The sequence below is a fragment of the Globicephala melas genome, chromosome 9, assembly GCF_963455315.2.
Source record: "Globicephala melas chromosome 9, mGloMel1.2, whole genome shotgun sequence".
NCBI lineage: Eukaryota > Metazoa > Chordata > Mammalia > Artiodactyla > Delphinidae > Globicephala > Globicephala melas.
Window position 1 is genome coordinate 82,135,231 of NC_083322.1, and position 23,970 is coordinate 82,159,200.

The 23,970-nt window shown below is 37.1% G+C and overlaps 1 protein-coding gene across 2 annotated transcripts in view; it reads right to left on the reverse strand.

Annotated features, from left to right (window-relative positions):
• LOC115840852 (platelet glycoprotein 4) overlaps positions 1-23,970 on the reverse strand; it is a 148,403-nt gene that overhangs the window by 74,880 nt on the left and 49,553 nt on the right. Inside the window, exon 3 of one of the 2 annotated variants that reach the window (XM_060305040.2) lies at positions 16,708-16,831. The exons of the other annotated variant lie outside the window; for it this stretch is intronic. The gene's annotated coding sequence lies outside the window, so the exon portion shown is untranslated. The remainder of the gene's footprint in view (positions 1-16,707; positions 16,832-23,970) is intronic. 2 annotated transcript variants of the gene reach the window in all.

A 23,970-nucleotide genomic window follows, 5' to 3' on the forward strand; every position in this document is an offset into this window, starting at 1 on the left:
ACCCATCATAGTACATGTCCTTCCCTAATCTTACCTTGCCCTCAACCTCTCGCCTACATGGCAAGCACCTGCCAGGCAGTCACGCCTGCAACCTGAACCAACTTCTGATCTGGCTCCCTTCACAGCCAGATCACAACCCAGAAGAGAAGCAAACTCTGTCTGCAGTCTTTCTGCAATGATCTTTACTGGTTCTCATATTGGATCGTTTCCCCTATCAAACTCTTTTGCATTTTTGAAAATTTCAGATTACTTTTGAAGCTACTTTCCTAGAACAGTTTGAATCATTAACTTTGCTTTTCATTTATTTATGCTTTTATTCCTCCAATGACACTAGCACATGTGTCATTAACCTGTTGCCCTTGCAAGAGTAAAATAAAATAAATTCCTTAAGCATTCTTAGCCTGGACTTTTAATTGGGATAAAAATGAGAGAATCAAAACAACAAAAACCTGATATATTTTCCTGCAAGTAGCTCACAGCATGCCTAGGAAGACAGATTTGTAAACAGACAATTATAATACATTGTGACACCTACACGCAGGTGGGGAGAAGAATGGTGGGTCATGGAAGGATGTGAAAGGACAGCAAAGGGATCAAAGGCATACCCCCAAAATACAGATGCATAAGAAAACATAAAACTACGGAAATATAAATAGTTTGGTATGGCTTTGGTTCAATGTGCGAATTTTAGAAAAGACAAGAAAGGACATTGGAGAGGTGGGCAGAAATGACATCATGAAACCCTAACACGCATAATATACCACTGAGGGTTGTGCTTGAACACCTAGGAATTCATTCTCTCAGGAATTTCTCTTGAAAGCAATATAGAATCACTCAGGCATTTTAGGGAAGGAGTATATGATAAAAGTTGGATTTAGAAAGATGGCGGTGGTGTAACATGGAGAAGAGATTGGAGCTAAGGCATGAGAAAGTCTTTTGAAATAATCTAGGTAGGAAATGATATGGTCTGAATTCATGCAGTGGTTGAGGAAGAAGACATTGGGAAAGATTTCAGAGATATTTAGTAGAGATGAGGAGATATTTAGAAGGTAGCATGAACAGCTAACCTTTGGTGATTTACACTGCCTGTAGCAAAGAACAAATACTATACATACTGTGGTTTCCCAACAAGTAAGAAGTAGAGAAATCAAAATCTATTCATTGCCTGTTAGCAAATCTTAATGAGCTAGGTAGAGAGGTAAAAAATCAAAAATGGATTCTAGGTTTCAGGCTCGGAGTAACAAGATAAAAGGAAAGAATGGAGAGGAAATAAGAGATTTGGGTGGTGGGAGAGGATAGTTCTATCTAGCATTTTCACAAACTAGCTGCAGGACCCTGGGCCAGTATCTTAATCTCTGTGAGTCTGTTTACTCAGTCTTATGTGAGGGTAACACTGCCTATTTAAAATTATTGTGAGAATTAAATAATAATAGTTAACCCTTCTATAGCACTTGTGCAAGGCACTTGTGTAAGTATTTTACGTATAGTCACTTGTTTATTTTGAACTACTGAGCCATGAAGACGGTACTTTTATTATTCTTATTTAACAGCCAAGGAAGCAGAGACACAAAGAGGTTTACTATTTCGCCCAAGGTCACACAGCTGGTAAGTGGCAGATCCCAAGTTTCAAACCTTTTCAATCTAGCTGCGAGTGCATCTCAACCAATAATTTACACTGCCTCTCATTAAATACTAGGCATTTTGCATAATTATTATCAGAGTGCCCTGAGCCCACCAGTAGGTTATAATTAGCTCATATAATTTAATCCATCCTATTTGTTTAAAAGTATTTGCACAGTACATGCACGTGCACATATTTTACTGAACATTATAAGAGATTCAAGCAGAGGAAGAAACACACCACTCTTGGGTTTGTTTACAATTTAATTTTGAGCATAAAATGCACATCATGAATCAGAACAGAGTAACAAGGTTATGTGTTGAAAGAGGTTACAAACTTTCAGCTCCAGAGTAGGGCATCCATGTCTACAAACTTGACCAGCAGGCACATAAATGGATAAGTCTAAAGCCCAGGGAAGAGAATGGGGTCATGAAATGCAGATTTGGGTCTCTTCAACATCTAGGTTATAGGTTGAAACCATAAAAACTAGATGTTGGTGTTGATGGGAAGGGGGGACCTAGAAAAACTGCAGAAAGGGAAATGAGAATGACAATCCAATGGCTAGGCCAGGACACAAAAGCTCACTTCACTTCTACGGGCCTCAGCGTCCTCACTTATAAAAATGAGTGGATCTTGGTTTAAGACTGTGCCAAGAACTATTCCCACTTCCAATGTTTGCAGCTTTTTCCATGAACAAATGTGAACATCGGGAGACCTGCTAAAAGTTGACTTCTAGCCTTAAGCCGCAGAAAAAAGCCAAGCTTCATAGCTGCTGCTCTGCCATGGTAAATAATTATTAACCAAGTTTTCTCCTCACAAAAGCCCATTCAGATGGTTTCAATTGTTTTTCTTTATTCTACAGGATTGCAGCTTCAGAAATGCTCTTGCTGTTACTATGTACAGAGTTCCGCATGGGAGATGTGAGAGAGAAAACAAAATGGCATCTTTCAAACTCAGGAGGAATATTAGTGGGGTAGAGAAGATAGTGGGAGTCATTATAGTAAGCTTCCTTTCTGCTTGCCTCTCAACATTAGAATTCACTTTTTTCCTTGCCTAATCCTGTTTTTCCTGACTTCGTCTGGTAAAACAGAACTTTGCTGAAATACTGTAATAGGACTGCAGTATAAGAATGCAAAACACAGAAGTTTGGCTAACTGGAGGCAAAGAAACTCTCAACGAGGTCTGGAAGGAACTCTGACCGGTGAATTGAGGAAGAGAACAGATAATGATGTCTGCATCTCTACTACCCACTGGCTTCTACATCCACCCCAAGGGAGGGTTTTGGAGATATGTGTGATCAGGCTAGCAAAGAACAACTACTATACATACTGTGGTTTCCCAACAAGTAAGAAGTAGAGAAATCAAAATCTATTCGTTGCCTGTTAGCAAATCTTAAAGATGACCATTGGACCCAGAGTGCAACAACTGAGCAAAGAGCTCTTCTTTGGCTCTATCCAGAAACTTGGTACATGTAGTGAAGACACCTAAGAGACTGAACACACCAGCAAGCGCACCTAAGCTTTCCATGTAGATTGGGGAAAAGGACTAAAGCTTCAGTGGCATTAGCTGAGATGAATGAGCTTCACAGACTTGACTCACTGAGAAATTATCCCTGTCTGTGAGTTTACATACTTAGTGTAATATGAAATATAGAATGTTTCTGTGTTAAATTTTGTAATTAATTTTTTTTTTTTTGTGGTACGTGGGCCTCTCACTGTTGTGGCCTCTCCCGTTGCGGAGCACAGGCTCCGGACGCGCAGGCTCAGCGGCCATGGCTCACGGGCCCAGCCGCTCCGCGGCATGTGGGATCTTCCCAGACCAGGGCACGAACCCGCGTCCCCTGCATCGGCAGGCAGACTCTCAACCACTGCGCCACCAAGGAAGCCCTGTAATTAATTTTAATAGATGATTGCCCTATACACCCCCCTCCACCAATTGAAAAAAAAAAAAAAAACAGACATTCTGGGAAAGGCGGGGTTGGTGCCAGTGATGGTGACTGTCCATGAAACTACCAACCTGAGAATTTCTCACTCAAAAAACTGCACACATCTATATATTACTTTAGAGTAGAGATTTATGTCAATTTGGATATTTTAAAAAGTGCTAAGTATAAGAGATGGGTAAAAAAACAAAGGTTTTAAATTATTTTAAATGACTAAAAATTCTTAAAATTCTATTCATAGACCTCATTGGAAGGTGAACATTTTGGGTTAGAAAAGATTTAGACCTAGTTGACATATATACACTACTATGTATAAAATAGATAACTAATGAGAACCTACTGTTTAACACAGGGAACCATACTCAATGATCTCTGGGGACCTAACTAGGAAGGAAATCTAAAAAAGAATGACTATATGTATAAGTACAACTGATTCACTTTGCTGTACAGCAGAAACTAACACAACATTGTTAAAGCAACTATACGCCAGTAAAAATTAATTAAAAAAATGATTTAGGGCTTCCCTGGTGGTGCAGTGGTTGGGAGTCCGCCTGCCAATGCAGGGGACACGGGTTCGTGCCCCAGTCCGGGAGGATCCCACATGCCGTGGAGCGGCTGGGCCCGTGAGCCATGGCCGCTGAGCCTGCGCGTCCGGAGCCTGTGCTCCGCAACGGGAGAGGCCACAGTAGTGAGAGGCCCAAGTACCGCAAAAAAAAAAAAAAAAAAAAGATTTAGACCTATTTTTGAATAAATGGATACAATCTGTCTATTGAGTGCTTACTATGTGTCCGGCATTGGATATTTCTAAGTTACAAATGACTCCTGCCTTCATGGAGCTTACATCACAGCAGGAAGTATAGACTCTACCTAAGAGCAAAGTTCTGTAAACAGAGCCCTTATCACTGAGCATTGCCCTTATCACAGCTCATGTTCTCTTGCACTGTAATTGCCTGTCTAACCTGACTGCTTGGATGTGACTTTTGACCAAGCAGCTCTTAAAAGGATCGGGCTCATATCAACTAGAGGTTTCCATGCAAACTAGAGGTCTTCCCCCCTAACCAAGAGACTCAGCTACAATTTAGATTATATATGTTCCCCATTTCAGACAAAAATAGTTCAACCAGAAATAAATTTAGGAAGCTATGAAACCTAAGCCTTCATAGTCTACAGTGCAGTTAGTTTTTTCTGGAGGTATTTCCATGTGCTGTATGTTAGTTAATTAGAATTTTAAGAGTTAATTATGCATTTGGAAAGGCAATGGCGAGAAGCTAACTCTGCCCGGTATCTTCCTTCTACTCCTCCTCTACATATAGCATTATTTTTAAGTCACTTGTTTAGCCTATTTTCTTCAGGAGACTGACCGCTGCTTAAGGGGTCTGTTTGTGGGCAGTGGTGGGAAAGTATCCACAGAATTCAACTTACGTCTTCATCGTTTACTAACTTAACTTTTTCTTTTTTAATTTTCATCAAAAGGTTTCATTCCATATAAACAAAATGTAGAACCACCACCTGAAAAAAAAATCCTGGATCCTTATAAATGACCAGCACAGTAAGGTTTCTAATAATGTTCTCTGTAGCCTACAACATTGTCTGACACACAGTAAGTGCTCATAAATATTTTTCAACAAATGCGTCAGTGAATAAGTGTATCTGAAAGATAGTGACTCCATTATCTATCCAACCAAAATAGCTTTTTGCTGTTTTAGGGTTCTGCCTTAAAGTAAGAATACTTGTAGAAAAGATCCCACTTATTAAAATGTATGCCTGCTCTGAGAAGACGTGTTTAGGGTCCATGCTTTGGGCTCACTGTACTGAATAACCTTTTATTACTTTATTTCTAAAGCTTCCTAGAGTGAGACACAAGAAAGACCCCTTACAATAGCATCTGTTACATTTCAAATAGAGTAATGATGAAGTTCCACATAGAACAAAGTGAGCCTCCAAATGAATTTCAGTAAGACTGCGTTCTCATGACTACTACTATCCCTTTTGATTTCCTAAAAATTAAAGTGGGAGAAATGTAAGATATAAGTTTGGAAGATTTAATAAGAAAAAAACCAACATTAAGAGAACAAACTGATCATTTTTAAAACTGTTCTCATTCCACTTTTAAACTTCACAAACACTGAAGGGTGAACAATGCTTTTCTATTATGAGCACACTCTGGAGACCTTGGTGACTGTAGCCAAGCTGTCTGCTATGTCCCCTCCAGAATGTTTGCCAGTTTTCTGTCATTTCCTCCTTCAGATGCTAGTGTTTGTGTGACAAAGGTCTCTGGGTATATTTCAAAACATCTTAAACTATTAACAGTGTACTATCAAGCACCGATTTAAAAGTGTTATTCTCCACACGACTAAATTTGTCAGAAGACACAAAGCAGAATTCACCTTACCCTTCTCCATAAAGAAATGGCTGGAAAGTTCATTGTGGAATCACTGGCATACCTACTAACTGCCCTTTGTAATGGAAAAAAGTTTCCAGTGGCTTAGCCAATACCTATACTTCAACATAAAACACACGAAACAGTAAAACTATTTACTGAACTATATTTCTCTTTTTATTCCCTGGGCACTTAAGCTAGCTTTAGACTATTTCCTTTTCCTGACAATTCATTGTTTGTGATTGAGAGAATCGTTTTGGATTAGGCATTATTTCTGATTCCAGGAACCTGATATGGAAATAGCATCCCTCCTCCACCAGCACCGCCCTGCTTCTTACTCCAGATCTTTTAGGTTGTAGTAAAGTGGTGACACACTTTCCAATTTTCATCCAAAAGCATCAAAACATATAAACAACTGACCAATAAAAAACACTTTTCATTTTAAAGCATTTCTTTTTCATTTCAAAATTTTATGAATTTTTTCCAAAGAATTCAACTGTGAAGCTTCGATTGTAAACACTATTAAATTCCTAAATTAGTAATCTCAATCAGCAATCTGTGCTAAAAGCAAAACTAGCCTTAGTCACATCAACAGCAATATATTACTCTGTATTTTTTCGCTCTAAGAAAAATATATTCTTCCATTTGATTGGTCCACTCTGCAGTCTTACTTGGTCTTTGCCACTAATTTGTTAGCACTTTAAAGCCTTTTGCTTTTTCCTTTTTCTTTTCTTTTTTTTTTTTTTTTCCTAACAATGATTCTTCTGAGTTCAGGAGCTAACCTTCTTTTCCCAGGTGAAAATCGTTTTATTATCTTCAGGTGTTGGTTTTCTTTCTGAAACTCTGGGAACAGTTCATTGCAAAGTCCTGACTGTCCTTTACAAAATGATCCTATTCCAAATAATTACAGTTTGTGTTGTACGTCATCTGAAAATATCTCTCCTTTCTCCTTGTCAGGATTGCAGGAGTCTCATATATTGCCCCACAAATCGCACTTCTATTACTTAGTCAGGTATACCTGAGAACAAGACGGGTTGCCTATTTCTCTTCATCTGATCCTGATCCTACCTGAGTTCTGAATTCTCTCACAGGAAGTGAAAAGTTAATACTTTTGTTAAGTATCAGTCTAGAATGCTTTCCCCTGAATTCAGCACAGCTCCAAGAAACCATTCTCCAAAGAATAAAAAGAAATGACCTTCTTTAAAGGTAAAGAAACCTGTCCAATTCATTCTCAGACTTCGTAGCATAGAGAGTCAGAGGGGACTGCTTTTTATTTGTATCAGCACTTAATTTTGTCTCTAAATAAGTATATCCTTAAGTTTCCTGTCTGAGTAAGTCATTACTCTAGCATTCTTTGAAGTGTTTCCTGGTCTTATATAGCCATTGTATGAAACATACCATGTAACAAAAATTCTTCTATGTAACAAAATCCCCTCCCCTCAAATATCTGGTGCCCACAGTCAATACAATTTCTGTGATCACTAGTGATCAATAAGCTTATGTATGGAATGATTCTTTTTTCCTTCTAGGAGTCAGTTTGTAAAGAGGACTGAGTCTTTTAAATTATCAGTCTGGACAACACACCAAAAAACATTTTTAGCTCCCATGAACACAGGTCATTCAACTTCTAGTCTCATTTAAAACATGTTTTTCCAGTTTGGAAGCAAAAAATTGAACTGGTCAGAATTTTAGAGCATCCTTTTCAAAAGAGTAACATTTTTAAAAGAAGATGCACAGAAATTGAAATAAAATAAGAAATCAGTTTAGATTAGGACATGCCAGATCAACTAAGAGAATCTGAAGGAAGAAAAATTTCCACTAAAATTGTACTTTTTAAAATAATTAGTTCAAGTTTCTGATATTTTCTAAATAAAAGGTATGAAAATATGCAAATGGAATTTCATAGGATGAATTGAGAGACTAGTGGAAATGAAACATTTGTGTTAAGTCTGTCCATTTAGTTGAAAGTTTATAACTCTGTTAAAAGAAGCATCATAAACTAAATTATTATACCAGTTAATGTTTATCTTCTTAAGGAGTTAGAAATAACAATTACTAATACTTACTAGATGATAGTCCATCAACTACAAAGACATTTATAGCCACACCCCTAAACAAATAATTGTGCTCACCAACTTCTAGAGGCGCTTGCTTGCCCAGAGGTAGGATCTTAAAACTGGCTTCAGAGTGACCGTTGTAGGAGGAGATGCAGAAAATAAACACATGATTTCCACAGCACAGCAGCTGAGAACTCAGAAATGAGGCTCAGGGTCCTGACGACTCCTCTGTATTTAAGGTTATCCTGACATGTGAAAGCCATTGACATCCTGAGACTTCCAGTGCTTCAGACGCATGCCTAAACCGAGATAAATATAGATCCCTGACACCTGAGCCAGATGAAATGAAAATTAACTTGAAAAAAAAAATCTCACTCACTTTGTGCCTCAGGTGAGGAAAATAAAACCCTTAATCCTTTTCCTTTTAAAACCTGTTATGCCCCTTAACAGATAGCTGCTTTGCTTATGAAACATGGGAATTCAGATCATCAATCTTAAACAATCAATCTGCTTCCCTCTATGATTAGCATTTGCTGTGATAGGTTTGAATTTTCCTTGATGAAGTATGAAAAAAACATAATAGTGAATATTAAATATTTATTCAACAAACTTTGGGGGGGGAAATTTTGCAGATGAGTCCTTGAAACGTGAATATCTATTTGGTAAACTTTCTAGTATTTTTTATCCTACATAGGTTAAGTAGTAATTTGGTCCATTTTGGTTTGCCTCAGTTAACAAGGCAGAAAGCGTCACGCATTGCCATCGTGCTTCGTTTTAAGTTAATCTTTTGGTATAGGTGTATAATGTAGTAGATTTAAATTGAATTTTGCTTAGTCCTGTTGGTAAGCATATGAATAAGGCTCTACCCTCAGCCTGAGCAGACTCCACGATTAAAGTTATTACCCTGAAGCTATAATGGCAAGATTTCTAACAATAAGTCACTTCCTGGGATTCATACATTAAGGATCTATAATAATACATTAGAACAAAGTGACTAGAGAAACTAGAAAAGTCATGCTGCTTTCCTGAGATTTTGAGGTATTAATTATTTTCAGTTAATACTGTCTTTACAGAATGGCATTAGAGAAAAATGATGGATTTGGGAGTTACCACTTTCTAAATGAACTGATCTTACCTACTGTATTATCTATCATCCCAGGAAAGAGAATGACTTTTTTCAAATTACCAAACCTTGTATTTTCATATCTTGATACTAGATCCCATGCACTGAGCACTGTCTACATGCTTGGTACTTTGCTAAATGAAATATTGTACAATCTCATTCTCTTTTCCTAATCCCCAAAAATCCTTTCAAATCAAGTTAATATTTTTAGGTCCAAATGTTTACAGAAAAGAAAACAAACTCAAAAGGATAAATATTGACAATGGACACATGGCTAATAAGTAGTTCATATGAGAGTCTAACTCATACAGTTTTGACTGAAAGCATGTTTCTTTCCCACCCTAAAATATAGTTATAGGTGAAAAAGGAATTTCATCCACACATTATCTGTCAGATTAACCATCCTATGAGTAATGAATGCCAAGGCTGCTTTAATTTTTTTCAAACAAAGTTAGGAAAAGTACAGAAATGGTCCCTATGGAGTATTGCTATGACACCAGGAAATCCCCAGAAGCATTATGTCCCTAACACAAGGAAAAGATCAAAGATCTGTAAGGCACAACCTTACTACCAGAGATATTTCTCATCTCTTGCATTTACTTTTCTCAACTTGTCCTTGTCAGTTTGCATAAACAGAGTTTGACCTACCAGAGCCTTGAGGGTCAGTCTCATGGCCCCTTCTCAGCCATTAATATCATGTTTGGCAGTCGGAGGGTGGATAACTGGCATAGGGGAGTGACATCCAGGTGGCAAGGAGTCAGCTGGTGAGGTCAGGAGATCAGAGAGATTTTGGCATGAGAGGGAAGGCCAGGTTCTCATCTATCACAGAACGTGACCCCTTTCTTTATAGGAAAAAAAATATGTTCTATATGTATAAAAAGTTTTGCTATTACTTGAGCTAGGAACTTGTTAAACAAAATGTTTTATCAAAGAGGTCAAAGGACAAACCACAAATTCTGCAAACTCAGGATCACACACACTTTCTATGAATCACAATAAATATCATAGCATGCCCACACCTGACTCACCATTATCTTTGAATGTGGATTATGTCCTATAAATAAGAATAGGAAATGTGGAATATCCTTTCTATGAGTTATGTATTCATTATCATTAAATTTTTAATTCCCTGCTGGCATTGACTTCTGAAGCGTGGGTGGTGAGGGAGAGGGAAGAATAGTGGTGGATTGAGATAAAAAATAACTGGGCTTGGGCTTCCCTGGTGGCGCCGTGGTTCAGAGTCCGCCTGCCGATGCAGGGGACGCGGGTTTGTGCCCCGGTCCGGGAAGATCCCACGTGCCGCGGAGCGGCTGGGCCCGTGAGCCATGGCCGCTGAGCCTGTGCATCCGGAGCCTGTGCTCTGCACAGGGAGAGGCCACAGCAGTGAGAGGTCCGCGTACCGCAAAAAATAAAAATAAAAAAAAATAAAATAAAATAACTGGGCTCTAGGGTAACTAACTCCGACAAGACCTCTGACCCTCTTCAACCAAAGAATCGGCATTCTTCAGCAACTATCTTCAAAATACAACATTTCATCACAGGATGTTAATTAAACCTAGGACTTTTTCATCCCAAATTCGTTGCCTTTCAAGTGTTTATGAACCTAAAGTATTAAACTAGGCAAACTCAGAGCCTCTTCCGGTTTTTATTGCACGATGAGTGCCATAAACTGTAAGGCATGAAAGTTGAACCAACAGTCCTGCTGCCAACAGCAGCTTTTGCCAGCTGTCGATAGTATGTTCTTCACAGGACATTATTGCGAAATGTCCCCTTTCTATGTGAAATTTTTTTCTCAGAACAGCAATCAAATGAATCCATCCCTACACTTAGCATCATGGTTACAGTGGCAGTAGTCACAATCATATTTTCTGTCCTTCCTTGCCCCAACCCCCAGATCCTCTTTCCCTGACGCCCTCAGGGGCCATCTCTCTTTCAGATATCTCTTCTCCATCTGACCAGCACCACCTAGGGCGCTTCATCAAATACTATTACCAGCAATGACTTCACCCCTAAGTACTATGTCCTGCGGAACATGTTTAGGCCTTTTCAATGAATAATATGATGCTTTTAAAAAATTCCCTTCAGGACTTCCCTGGTGGTGCAGTGGTTAAGAATCTGCCTGCCGATGCAGGGGACATGGGTTCAAGCCCTGGTCCGGGAAGATCCCACATGCTGCAGAGCAACTAAGCCCGTGCGCCACAGCTACTGAGCCTGCGCTCTAGAGCCCGCAATCCACAGCTACTGAGCCCACGTGCCACAACTACTGAAGCCCACGCGCCTAGAGCCCATGCTCTGCAACAAAGAGAAGCCACCACAATGAGCAGCCCCCGCTCGCCGCAACTAGAGAAAGCCCATGCACAGCAACGAAGACCCAAAGCAGCCAAAAAAAAAAAAAAAAAAATTCCCTTCAGAAAAATTCAAGTTTTAAATCAGAGATTCACCCCATTGTTTATATTCCTGTCCACTGTATAAGTGTTAACAGCAATCTGTTCTTGAGTCCCTGGTTCTGTAACATAACAGGGAAGGAATGGTTGTGGCCTTAGGAGATTTTGGCATAAACCCCTGTACACACTTGAAAACAATGAGAATATTCACCAATATACTTTAACATGTGAACCTTGCTAACTTGTTTTTAGGAAAAACACATTTGAAAAACGCCCTTGGATTATCATCAGCTTGTGTAAAGTATATATTTAGGATCTGAAAGACATTTTCAGGACTAATTTTTCACTGATTCTAGTAACACACCCTTCTTTCTAGGTTTTTCTGTTTGTTTGTCTGTTAGCTTTCCCATGTTAGCATGGAATAAATAATTTCACTCAGACATTCTTTGTAAGGACCATTTTCTTGCAGAAAAGCTAGAGAAAAGTCTTTTTTTAAAAAAACTGTGGTATAGTTGCTTTACAATATTGTGTTTAGTTTCTGCTGTACAACAAAGTGAATAAGCTATATGTACACATATATCCACTCCCTCTTGGACCTCCCACCTCCCCCGATCCCACCCATCTAGGTCACCACAGAGCACAGAGCTGAGCTCCCTGTGCTATATACCGCAGGTTCCCACTAGCTATCTGTTTTTCACATGGTAGTGTATGTCTGTCAATTCCAATCTCCCAATTCATCCCACCACCCTTACCCCCCTCCATGTCCACACGTCCATTCTCTACGTCTGTGTCTCTATTCCTGCAAATAAGTTCATCTGTACCATTTTTCTAGATTCCACATATATGTGTTAATATACGATATTTGTTTTCCTCTTTCAGATTTACCTAATCTGTGACAAAGGAGAAAAGAATATACAATGGAGAAAAAGTCTTAATATTAATCTTCTCTGCTTACGTTGCTCTCCTCAAATCTATACATGTGTGAAATGTCTTTATTCCAAACATCAGCTTGAGGTAAATGTTTTACCACCATTTCCTCTCAGAGCTGACTTTAGAGGCGAGTGCTGGCTTTATGTTTGTCATCCAAAGTAATGAGAATTGGGACTTCCCTGGTGGTGCAGTGGTTAAGAATCTGCCTGCCAATGCAGGGGACATGAGTTCAAGCCCTGGTCTGGGAAGATCCCACATGCCGCGGAGCAATTAAGCCCATGTGCCACAACTACTGAGCCTGTGCTCTGGATCCCGCGTGCCACAACTACTGAAGCCTGTGCACCTAGAGCCTGTGCTCCGCAACAAGAGAAGCCACCACAATGAGAAGCCTGCACACCGCAACGACGAGTAACCCCCACTCGAGGCAACTAGAGAAAGCCCACGTGCAACAACGAAGACCCAGCACAGCCAAAAATAAATAAATAATTTTTTTAAAAAAACAAAAGTAATGAGGATTGATGGAAATCTATACTAATAAAAATGATCTAATGGAGTGGTGCTCTTGTCTTTGACATCTAAAATTACTGCTCAGTTGTGTATCTTTATTTTTTTCTCCCTTCCAGTGTCATCTTCATTAGTTGTAAAAGCCTTACCAATAATTTGCAGTGTAAAGGATACTCTAATAAAAATTAATTAAAAATATAATTTGCAATGAAATATTATAGCTCCAAAGCAACATTCTTCCCTTCTAGGGTGGATGGTTGATCATTTAATCATTCATCCATCAAACAGCAAAACACTTTGAGATTCTGTTTATGTGTATGGCATTGTGCTACTCCTTTGAGAAAAAATGGTGAATAAAGGGCCAAAGTTTGTCCTCTCAGTATCTTATTGTTTAGTGAAGGGAGACAAGCAGTGTTTCACAAATCATAATGTATTATCATAAAGTGGGATAAATAATGAAGGAAAGTTTTATTGTGATAAGCTAAGCTAAAAGATCAGAGAGTTTTCCCTAATATACATATACATTTGAATGTATATATATGTGTGCATATATGTATATATACATTGTATTTGTTTATATATGTATATACACGTGCATATATGTATACATCTATCTATTGCATGCATTTGTTTATATGTGCGTATGTGTGTATATATCTATATGGATATATGCAGATATTGTTTATATATATGTATATAAATATACATATTATACAGGGAAGCCTATATATAGATATATTAGGGAATTCTCTCTGACCTCTCAGCTTATCACAGTGTAAATTCCTTCAAAAAATATCCTTGTGTATCTCAGTTTATTATAATATACTAAGATGTCTTAAATACTGCTTGTCTAAACAGTAAGATACTTGAGAGCATTAACTTTGGCTCTTTATTTACCATTTAGTTCAACCATATATAAATACTGACATATAATATATTTATATGTATATCATATATATCATACACACACACACACACACACACACAAAGAAATATCTAAAAATGAGTTGCTTTTAAGTGGCAAAGAATTAGGAAAGCATTCAAAGGTAGGGGTCCAGCAACTCTAAGGAGGCTGCCATGGTCAGGAAGGAGCATGGTAGAAGACCAATGTGACTGGATGAAAGAGGGCAGGGAAGAGTAATATGAGATGAGGCAGAAGAGCTGGGGAAGAACCAGATGTCATAGGGATTTGTAGGGATTTATCCTAAGAACAATGGGAAGCCTTTGAAAAATTTTAATCAAGAGAGATACATGATTGGATCTGAATAACATTTAAAAACAAGCTCTCTGATAGCTTCATGGTTAATGGACTAAAGAGAGGTAAGGATGGATGTGGGGAAACCATCAAGGCAACTATTACTGACTTTAATAGTAACGTCCTAAAATGATTGAAAAAAATGGAGAAAAAAACATGGATTTGTGAAATATTTAGAAGGTAAAATCAACGGAGTTTGCTGTTGTGGTATGTGAGGAAAGGGGAAAAAGAGTAATTGATAAACTGTTTAAATTGAAGCTATTCTAGAAATTATTCTACACCCTAACATGAACACTTATTCTTCAGTTAACATATGAGAACACATCTAGCTCAATGACTGGCATATTTCAGCTGGTGCTGAAACAACATTTCTTGAATGACAGATTATATAAATGAATGACTAAGTGGAACTGAGTACAATGTGAACAGGAGTGAACGCTTACTGCAATGTCAATTTATCTTTTTTGTTTGGGTTATCCTACCAAGCTTTCACAAGGAGAGTCACAACACAAGTGACACCTTAGAGACTGGAAGTCCAGGGAGATGATTAATTCTCATGGATGAAGGACTAAAGGAAACTGAATGAACCTAATACTAAAAGCAAAAAAATTTTAAGTGACTTAGAAATTGTGCAAGAGTCTTGCACACATCTGGCTCTGTGTATAAAGCTTGTAATCTAATGGAAACTTGAGTCCCCCTGGACCAGGAGCAAGTAACATCCACAGGACATAAAGTCCTTCTAGTACAACAAAACAACAGGCTGGTGGCCAATTATGGTAGCAACCAAGCAGATGTCCCACTGGTTTTTAAATCAGACACAGAGCTTTGGTTTTTTATAATTATTACTTACATGTTGTAGCACTTTCTGTTTATGAAATTTTGTTTTGATGTTATCACGTGATAATCAGCTAATAATCAGGCAGTTCTTATGTACTTTTTTGGTAAGCAATTGTACAAAACACTATCTAGTGTGCTGTAGCTCTGTTTTCTTTGGGAGAGACAGGGGAAGATTAAGTAGAAGGATACTGAGACCAATCAAAACGTACTAACAAAGCTCTAGAACCAAGATTTCCAGCCCTTAGATCATACTTCAAATAGGATTCCTCTATTTCTGCATAAATTCTTCATACCATGTTCTTGATTGTCCTTTCCCTGTCCATTTTTGTGTTCCCCTTGCTCTATCTGCATTCTCAAAATAGGTATCTTCTGTGTTCTAGTCCTATCCATTCTCTTCTTCCTGTACCTTCTCTTCCTGGGCAATGTATGCTACTCTATGGGCTCAATTTAGCACCTCTGCACAGTTAATCCCCAAATCTATTTTTTACCCCTAAATTCTACCCTAATAGTAAATTTACTTAGCATTTTTGAGAATTCTCTATACACCAGTAAAGTGTCTCTATTAACTCACTTTTTCAAAATTCTGGATATAAAACTAACATTTACCATTTTACACATTCAAATGAAAGTTCAGTAAAGTTAAATAACTTACTTCACTGTTACAGTGCTCCAAGTAGCCAGATTTGGGCCCAGATCTCCATGGCTCCAGGTCTTAAGCTCTTAAACACCGTGTTTTGATTGACTCACTGTGATATAACTGCACGTCAACCTTCCGTGCACATCTCTACCCTGCTGCCGTAAACACAACTCCCCTTTCCTACCTCTACATCTGTGTTCTTCATCTCTGTAAAATTACATCACCATACCTCCTGTTACCCAGCCTAAAACTGTTCCCCATACACCCAATCATCTTCCAATTCCTAACAACTCTAACCTCACCATATATTTTCCATTTGTCTCCTGTGTTTTGTTTTCACTGCCTCTACCTAAGTCAGGTTTCAATCACCACCTACCTTTAACCATTACCATGGTCTCCTGATCGATTTTTCTGCATGCAGAAATACTCCCCTCTCATTTATCCTTCTCACTGCTTTCAGGGTAATCTTTCTAAAACCCAAATTTGATTTTATGATTTATTTATTTAAAATAAAACATTAATAGTACCCATTTCCTAGAGAATGAACTTTAAACTCCTTAGACCAGCACAGAAGTTTCTCAACTATTATTCCTATTCCTGCATGAAGTTTATTCTTCAATGAAATATTCTCTGCATTTTTTCTTGCATTTTCCACTGCTTTAAATATTTCCTCTATCTAGAATTTTCAATTCTCTACCTAAATGTTACTCTCCAAATTCAATGATCCTTAACATGGTGTGGACACTGAAAGCTTTAAAAAACATAACATGTTCATTCTTCATCCCAGACAAATTGAACTGGAATTAATGGATACTTTCATGTTTAAAAATTACTGTTTGTGCTACTATTGGCCTATGTGGTTACTTTGTGCAAATGAAAGGAACCACTTCTTCAAAATACTTTGAAGTACCCTACAAGAAAATTGCCATTATATATGTACATATATTATATCATATATAATACATCACATATATATATATCACGTATACAATGTGAATGACACCATTTAGTACTGTTCAGTGTATAATGAGTCTTACCATATTCAGCAGGAGTCTTCCTTTAAGCTCCTCCTCTCTGTGATTTCTTCTTCAATTCCCCTTAGCCAACAAAAGCTCTTCATGAACTGACCGCCCAGAGTGTTATATATGAGACTTTAATTCCCTGTAAGTTTAAATCTTATTTTATTATACTTAGCATACAAATTTATCTCTTTGATGGAATCGAGGGCTTATTCATTTAATTTAGTCCATAGTCTCTAAATACTAACCAATTGTTTAATAAATGGATGTCATATGAATCATAGTTTTAGATAGAAAGATCTCTGATTGGCAGATTTGGTCTTTTTTGTATTATACCTATTTCCAAAAGGTATTTAAAGCAACAATAAATGACAGAAAATTAATGAAGATGTGAGACAAATAAAAAAAATCGTGAAGGAGCGGAGATGAGTTTACCCAAAACCTTAGCTGAGGAACATTCGTTCACTCAAGCCCAAGCTTGGTGTCTCCTGGCAGCCATGACCACAAGGGTACTGTTATGTGTTTTAAAACTCTCATCATAAAAGAAAACTTAGCAGTCCTTCAGAAGGCATCAAATTTCTTCATGAACCAAATTTTAAGATAACTTGATTACTAGATCTTTAAAAGAGATATACATTAAAATGGACAGTGTCATCAAAGAGTTCTAACAAAAGGTTCAGAAGTAGAAAATATCTTCAAAGGTTCAGAATCTAAAAGACCTCATATGGTTGGCCATTGACTTCTCCTCCACCTTTATCTCTTACTATCTTCTACTTCATTCACTCTGCTCACACCACTCTGGCCTTTCTGGAACACGTCAAAACACATCCTACCTCTGGACCTTCCACCGGCTGTTCCCTTGACCTGAAACCCTCTTCTCCCAGATATTTGTGTGTTGGTTCTGTTCCCCCTCTTTATTCAGCTTCTCTGCTCAAATGTTATCTCTCTAGTGTCCAATGTATTTAAAACAGCAATCTCTCATCATACTCTATCTTCTAACTCCACTTTGTTGCATTTATTATGCTACTTGATTTTATCATATATTTCTTTGGTATTTTTAAAATCTTTAATATATATTATATGAAGATGTAAAGCCCTTGGGGCCAGGGAATTTTCACTCTCTTGTTCACTGCCATATTCCACATTGCTTAAAAGAGTACCCAACATGTAGAAGGCATACCAGAAATATTTGCTGACTAGCTGAATAAACTATTTTTATATATTTATTTATGGGATTAACCTGCAACTAAAATGTTTAAGATTTAACATGGAACCCTTAATTCCATGAAAGAATTTCTGTGGGGAATGGAAAGTCTTTAGTCCCAGAAATAGCTTTCAGGTTATTTGTTTTGATATAAGAAACAATGGGAATTAATGCAACAAAAAAAAAACAAAACAAAAAACCCTATCATATTAATTTTCTATTGCTTCATAACAAACTTAGTGGCTTAAAGCAACACCCATTTATTATCTCACAGTTCTGTATGTAGTTCGAGCATAGAGTGGCTGAATTCTCTTCTCACAGTTTCACACAGTTTCTGCTGGGCTACTTTCTCATTTGAGGCTTGAGGTCATCTTCTACACTCGTATGTTTGCTGGAGAAAGTGAGTTCCTTGTGGTTGTAGGACTGAGATTCCTGCTTCCTTGCTTACTGTTGACTAGGTGTTGTCCACAGCTACTAGAGGCTGCCTTCAGGTCCTAGCTATATGTGATCCTCTCAAAACATGGCAGATGACTACGTGAAAGCCAGCAGTAGAGTCTCTCATACTGCATAATTTTAAGACATACGTTCTTATTCTAATGAAACTTTTGATCCTAAAATTCCAGTCATTATAGATATATTTTGTTATTTGATAGTCAACATTTAAATGTAACTTCAATCCATTTCCTCTTTTTAGAACAGCATTCTCAGATATGTTTGTGGGAAATAATGGAGAAGAACAGAGAGAACTGAGACTTCTACTATCTCTTGGTCAATCCATAGATCTATCCAGCCAAATATAACAGAAGAAACTAGAATGGTGCTGCTGACTTTGAGGTTTAGGCATGAGAAAATTAAGAAGATTATCTGAGCTTATGAAAAATATCTAGGTGATAATATCTAATTCCCTCCCTTAATTAGATGAATGATTATTGTTTATTAGATAGAATTTTATAAATTTTTTATTTGTTACAATGTATTATAAAAGGTAGATGAGATGGAGGACTAAAAGATTAGTCTTAGTCTTTTAGTCCTCCATCTCATCTAGGAAAGTAATGGATGATATCAAAGAACAGTGGGAAAAAATGCAATTGAATTTGGATAAATGAGGATTACACAAAAGAAAGCTGGGAAGAAATACTAACTTCTAGGATTTGTGTCTTTCTCCTGAACATTTCAACACAGGTTGAAGCCATGTGTATACCACATGCAGGCTGAAACTACACTCAAACTAGAGCAAGAAAAGAATGGGATAAAAACTTTGCATAAGGACTACTGCATAGGTAGGTATATTACTGGAACTGCCATATCTATTATTTTTATAATTAACTTGTGCTCAAAGACTTTTGGTGGGATATCTTTCCTAAGGACCTATAGCTCATAAGTGGCAGTTTAAAAAATTCAAACCAGGTCTATCTGGCTTTACAATCAATTTCTTCTCTAACAAATCTTGCTCTTCCCTCCTCCTTCTAATTCATGTATTTATTCATCTATTGATTTATTTATATATCACATTTCTAAGTGAATATAAAGTACTAATTTGTTATATTCAATTTTTAATTATTTTTATTTATCAACTAACATTTCCAAACCTTTTCAGACCTGTGACCCATTTTCATAGTTATATCTATAGCCTGTCATGTTAAAAAATTTTATTCATTTTTAATGATATGAAGAGTCAGATTTCTAATTATATTAGGAAATTATTAAGGATTGTGTATTCTTTAATATAGCCATAATAGAAAACTAAATTTGATTTTTCCTACTAAAAAAGGAAATTTTACCTCCAAATAATTAATAAGAAGCTTAATTTGTTAATGCATAAAGTTTTAATGTATTGTATTTCAGTACCAAATATATAGTGAAAGATGACCTGAAATTTAACAATTTTTTGTCATCAAATATGGACAAAAACAACGTTTCCTTAATTGATATTTGACTTTTTGTATTTCATACTTTTTAAATATATCATACTATTTTTTATATTTATATTAATTATTTAATTTCTTAATTATGAGATAAGAAAGGAGGTTAGAGGCTGCTTTATGAAAACACTTCTACATCAATAACACTATTTGGACGTGTCTTGCTTTTGTACCTAACAAGTAAAAGATTAAATATATGTGACACATATATTTTCTTTGGTTACTGATCTTGAATTTCCAGACACAACTCTTTCTTCTTTATCGAAATGTGAATTGCCTGAATGCACTTTTCAAACCTGATAAAGATGGTGTTGGTGCAAATTTGCAGATATACAAACTTCCTTACTTCTACTTTCACCTCTGGTTTTCAATACCCTTAGGTCTCTCAATATCTTTAATCAATGATTTATAAAATAGTTTTAAAAATAAGAATAATGGTAGTTTAAAACTGAATAGAGTTTAAAGCTCTTCCTTTCAGCTGGCATTGTTCAGTTTTGATAAACTGAACGGGTATTCATTTGACAGTGTTTGAGACCTCAAACTTTTTTTTTCCTCTTTTAAGCAGTTATATTTCAATTTGATTTTAAAATTGAAATAGAAATGGACACATTTACCATCTTTATCATTGTTAATCCATGAATATTTTAAATCAGTGGTTGGAAAAACTGCTTTACAGTAATAGATAGGTAGCTAGTTTTACAATCATAGGATATGCATAACTAATTTGCTTTGAGACCTCAGAGAGAGATAAGGAAATGCAGAGATAGCACATTATGTTAAGCTTTGGAAAATGAGTAGGATTTGAACAAGTGGAAAAGGCGGAAAAAATGGCTTCTAGGTAGGGCACACAATGTTAAGAAAAATTCTGAGGTCCTTAAAGATGTGGGCTGTGTACAGAAAATAGACGGGCAATCAATTTGCCTGACGTTCTGCCAACTCAAGAAGTAGGAGATAATTTTTAAATGGGGAAAAAAAGGAAAAGAAAGTCTGTATGTTTGCTGATCACAGAAGCAGTTCAATGCTTGGCCAAAGTATCCATTCAGGGACTGTGGAGATATCAAAGATTTATGAAAGAAGTTGGTAGAATTTAATCTCTGTATTATCTTGGCTCATACATTCCCTTTGCTTTCCTTTTTTTTTTTCTTTGCTATTTTTAACTCCCATTATTCTCCTTGAAAATTATAAGTATCTCAGGACAGTAATAAAGAACATTAGAATGATATTCAAGATGCCTGTACTACCTTCTGGCCTGATATTGCTGTTATTATTATCCTAAATTTTGCGATCCATTACTCTCCATGATATTCTATTTCCTTAATCACATATTGGCATTCAAGTACCAAATTTCTGTTTTTTACCTTAGAACTCTAAGCATATAAATTGAATATTCTTTGCCACACCATTTCCTGAGTATCACCTACATACATGTAAAGAGTATTTTTATTTTAGTAAATAGTTTGTAACAACTTACTACTAGAGGGAGATAAGGGATAGCCAGGTCAAGTTTATGTACCTTATTACTGAGTTCAGGTCATATCACTGGTCCTGTCCATGATTCAGCTGGAGACTCAACAAGTAGCCAGAAATCAGTCATAACTATAAGGGTATAAGAAACAGTTTTGCCATAAAGCCTAAAGACCTAATAATAATATTATATAAGAGGATGTTTTTATATTTTTGTATGAGGTAAAGTTCAAGTAACTGTTTAAAAATTACATAACATATCACAATAGTCTCTTTTATTAGATGATAATGAAAGCCTGTATGTTTGCTGATCATACTTGTTTATTATCGAATTTCGGCACTCCAGTAATACATTCCTGAAAGACGTGAGCTAAATTCAGTTTTAACTTTTGCCTGTTCATTTGTAGATAAGATACCTTTAAGGGTATATGACACCAATAACAGCTTTCTGTTCTTTATTTCATGTATCTCTGATGAGGTTTTTATTTTGCTTTTTTTCTAGAAGTTATTTGCTTTTTTTTATTTTTGCCTTTTCAAGTACAAATAGATAGATTGACTAACTTATACACAGTACTCAAAGGACACTGTTGTCTACAATTGCTGATCGTGGTTAAAATGGCATAATGAAGCAGTGATCATTCTGCCGGAACGGAGGCCACATCAAATTATATTTGAAAGTGCACAGATATAAATGGGAAACTTTATGGAATGACTGTAGATTTACTACATGGCTGTTAGTCCAAAGAGACAAAATATAAAGGCCAAAGCATAGAAGACTAATTAGGTCATCTTTTGAGCAAAGGTCAAAGGTCTGAAAACTAAATGGATCCCCTGTAGCCATGGAACTGTGGAACCATTTTTTTGCGATCCTATCAGTTTTCTTAATGTATCCTTCCCATGATGGCTCATTCTGCTGTGCATTGGATGTGAATCACTAGTATGTTTTTTAACCCTGGATCCCTGCAACTTTTCCTTGGGTGACTTTTTGTCACCCAACATGACTCTGAAACCTGAGAATATTTTTTCTTTAATGTTCCCCTAAATAATATTTCAACAGCTAGCACAGAGAGTGGCAATACACTCAGTGGGGACCTACCATGCATTTTTCAGTGACTGAAGACACTAGAAGTTATTGAATATAAACTTTATGTGATACGCCTGATGTAACTGCCACAAACCTTCCAGCAGGCAGCTGCTAAGAAATTGTTGAACACGCAATAATGTAATTTCTTTCCTTTTACTTCCAGTTTAAATAGTCTGATTTGTGTGTGGGGTGGAGGTGGGGGGGCAGTTAGGAGGTCTGAGGCCTTCATTGAGAACATAGGTTATTATTTCTGATGGAAAAAGAGCACAGCAGAAAGCAAAGAGAATTTGTGTGTGTGTGTGTGTGTGTGTGTGTGTGTGTGTGGTACGCGGGCCTCTCACTGCTGTGGCCTCTCGCACTGCGGAGCACAGGCTCCGGACGCGCAGGCCCAGCGGCCATGGCCCACGGGCCCAGCCGCTCCGTAGCATGTGGGATCTTCCGGACCGGGGCACGAACCCGTGTATCCTGCATCGCCAGGCGGACTCTCAACCACTGCGCCACCAGGGAAGCCCACCAAAGAGAATTTTGCTAAATCACTGCATCTAATCACTAGCATAGATTTCCATTCAGAATATGGGAGAAATTAGTCTGCATTACTGGCACCTGAACTCTGCTGCTCAGCTCAGACAGCCTGTGAAACTCAGACCTGTTGGCTCCTTTCCAACCTGTGTTCGACATTGCTCATTTCCAGTCTGTTTGCTCATTTCCAGTCTGTGTTCATGACATTGCTCATTTCCAGTCTGTTTCCTCATTTCTAGTCTGTGTTCATGACATTGCTCATTTCCAGTCTGTGTTCATGACGTTCTCTCATCCAGCTCTGAATACTTCTCTGATTTTAACTTTAAGCTTCATCACTGGATGTAGTGTTCATAGGTGCTTTGCCTGGAATATTGATCTCAGCTTTATCTTATGCTTTGCTTAGGCTCATGCCATTGGCAAATAGGGTTTCCCAGATTTCTGAGTGGGATACTTTCAATGAGGTCTTGGACCTTGGAAAAATCATTCTTCTTTCTCGACACTCAGATGGTGCTTCAAATGATCAGCTTGTGTACAGTTTGGGGGTTAAAAATGAAGTCTAGATAGGTCTCCTGAATTCATTTATCACCTATTAAAATGCATTTCAAAAGAGATATTTGAGTATTTAAAGTCGTTTTAAGAATCTGTTTATATACTGTGTATATGTCTATAAAGTTACTTGATAGCAAAATAAATCCAGTTTCCTCTGAGTTGTGAACTGGCATGTATGCAAAACAAACAAAATTTAATGACTCTTTTTCCCTAGTGACATGGTTCCTCATCACAGTTTCAATGAGACCTACTTTAAAAAAGAAAAAAAAAGATACTGTCTTGTCATTTTTTTCTTTTGGAAATATCCTGTTTCTAAATCTAATAGGTTCTTAAGAAATAACGTAGTTTTTTAGGCAAAAACATTATGTAACCACCACTGAATTTTATCTAATGAGATTAGATAAAATTCAGCACTCAACCATTCAACACATTTGAAAATCAAATGACAACCAGGTTGAGATTCACTTACATCTTCTGTGGAAGACTTTTGAAAAGCTGGGGAAAAAAACCTGGAATATATATTTTTAACTGCTATGTTT